A 3,005-nucleotide genomic window follows, 5' to 3' on the forward strand; every position below is an offset into this window, starting at 1 on the left:
TAAATGGTGAGGATACGTATTGGGAACCTCTTTAACTGAACACCCAATTCCGCCCGCGTTAAGGGCCCCTACTGATCGATTGTGGTTTTTTAAGTGCAAAAGTTGATAAAATGGGTAAAATGCACGAATGCGCATCCACAAGTTTAACCTAACATGTGATAATTTGCTATGTCGGCCTGTTTATGCAATTATTAAGAAATTGGTGTCGTGGTTGGATTTAGATTGATTTGCATTTGAAAACGGAAATTAAACATGCAGTAACCAAATTCGGATTATGGCGCTTTACATGATCCACATATTTGAAAAAGATGTGTGTTTAAATGATAAAGTGTAAAATGTAAAATGTAAACTCGTCAATCTGATCCGTCGCGCATTCTGTTTAACCGAAGTCAAGATCATTCCTACATAAATGCTGAAACAAAGTAGAACAGTTCCAGGCAGCCCCATAGGGGCGGGAGCCATAAGGTGATGCAAAGGACTTTGCCCAGGTTTTAAAATGTTAAAACAAACGGCCTCTTGCGGCGCGAGCCACGAGGCGACCCAATGGGCGTCTCTTGGTTGTTTAAAAGGTTGTTAAAAACCACTTTTATGTTAATTGTTTGCGAATATTGTTTGTGTGACTCGGAATAATTACTATTGTATTAGTAATATTCGTTGTCGGATTTGCAAGTTTGAAAAGTATAGTTTACAAATAAAAATGTAAAATGTGTATCCTTAACCATTTCATCATGGTACTCAAATTAAATCGACATAACATATATGTTAACCAAGAGTGATATGGTCAAGATAAATATGAAAATAAAAGTGAAAGAAAAATGTTTGTTATGAATTAGTTATTTTAAGTTCATTTATTTGTAATTAGTCAACATATGTCATCGTTCTCCGGAATAAACCGACGTGGTATAAGGAACCAATGATGATTATGAATATGACTAAAATGCTTGAAAATGTGAATAAGTGAGGAAAAAATGATATGCTAAGCAAAAGAAAAGGGTGTTAAAATACCCATTAATTTATAATTAACTAATAAATCATCGAGTCACGGGATAAACCATCATGGTATAAGGAACCACGAATGATTTCGATATTGGTAAAAAATTGTTATAAGAAAATAACTTAAAATGGTAAAAACCGTTAAAGAAAGTAAAGAAAAATAAAAGTAAAATGTTGCGGAAAGAAGAACACAAACACATTTGGATTTAAGTCTAAGAGGCCCATTGGGGCGTTAGTCAGAGGGCAACATAAGGAGCCCCTGTCCCAGACTAAAACCCGGTTTTGGCTCGATGTTTCCATGTTTTGAATCGTGTTATGCATTGCTCATGCTTATAAACTCATAAAAACAGTAAAGACATGAAATAAGTTGAATATTTACACCCTCAAACTTACATGTTATGATGTTTGTGAGGTAGACGAATTTTGAAACGGTTTTCTCGTTATGAGACTACTCGCGATAAAAATGAGTTTAAAAGAGTGCCTGAAAAATGGATTTTGTTTTGAAAATATGTTGTTTAAAAACATTTTGATTAATATTGAGTTGGTTGAATGGGTCGATCGAATGCACAACGACGGTACTAAACAAAATGTGTAAGGCTTGTGTTTTCAATCGATAGGTCGAAAAACGTGTCGATTTTTTGACTTAGTAAGTCGAGAGGTCTAGAAGTTTAAGGGAGAGGTGAGGGGCAGAACACTCGCGTAGTTATAAATGGGGGTACATATAGAGAAATGGGGATGGTAGTAAATCGGTTGAGTTTGCTTGCTGGCTAAGGATAGCCACTTGAGGCACGAACAACCTAGTGCCTCAATGGGCTGTCCTGTCTTTTTCAATTTGGACGTGGCCTTTACTCTATCTAATGTTTGGTTGGTTTGATTTGTGGTGTTCACTATGATGTCATGTAAGATGGTTGTGGAGTAATATTTAAGTGTTATTTGGTTATATTTTTTGCTTGACTCGGGTTTGATTCGTGTTGAGTCGGGATTCGAATTTTGAGTCGGGTTTTGGCTCGGTGTCGGTTTTGACTCTAATTAGTTAAATTTAATGACATTGGCATGATAAAACCATTCATGACATTATTTTAGATGTTTGAGACTCGGGTTGACTCAGGTTGCGGGTTTTTGAGTCGGTTTTTGGTCCGAAGTCGGTTTTTACTTTAAATAGTGTTGTTTCAATGCAAATGAAGTTAGAAAACCAATTTTGAAATTATTTTTCATATCCGAATAATGCATTAAACCGTCTAATGTATAATCAATCAACGCACGCATATCAAAACACGTTGTATTCCGATCATCATCGGGTGTTTTTTGGAAGATGCAGATATCAAGTATATACAGAGCCCCTGCTTTAACTCAGGCTTGGACAAGGCAAAAGTCAAAGTATAACCTCCACGTCAATCGAAGATTACAACCTGAAGGACATTGTGATGTCGAGGTGACTCAAAAGCGTTTGAGCCAAGGACCTGCCATCGAGAAGGGCGACGTCGAGGCTACTTGGGGATTCGAGTTAAGGACTTGTCATCGCGATCAGCTTAGATTCTTTTGACTGCTGATGCGGGTCTTTTGAAGTCCATTACACTACGTATAAAGCCTCGCCAGCCATGGAAAGGAGTCGTACCTGACGCATCTTCGGAATATGTCCTTGATTGGTTCTTGTTCATGCGTAGAGGCTCGCTAGCCATTGATGGTCGAGTGATCGACTGCAGGAAATGGCCTAAATCATAAGGCCTATTCAAGCGGTTGTCTGTCGTCGGTGCGTGGAGACTCGCCGAGAGGTAAAGTACGACAAGTAATTGACGCGTCTAAAGCCTTTGGACTTAACGAGTTGGTGTTTGCTAGGAAGAAATCAATACTCAGTTAGAGTGTGTTTTTCTTCTCAAGATCATCTGCATGTTTAGTGACCCCACAGATTCGCAGTCTCATAGACAAGCACGTAGCACGCAAGCACATAAGCACATAAGCATGTAATCAATTAGCACGTAATATATCGCGTGAGGGGAGATAGAGCTCTCAAA

The sequence above is a fragment of the Silene latifolia genome, chromosome 9, assembly GCF_048544455.1.
Source record: "Silene latifolia isolate original U9 population chromosome 9, ASM4854445v1, whole genome shotgun sequence".
In the NCBI taxonomy this organism is placed as follows: Eukaryota; Viridiplantae; Streptophyta; class Magnoliopsida; order Caryophyllales; family Caryophyllaceae; genus Silene; species Silene latifolia.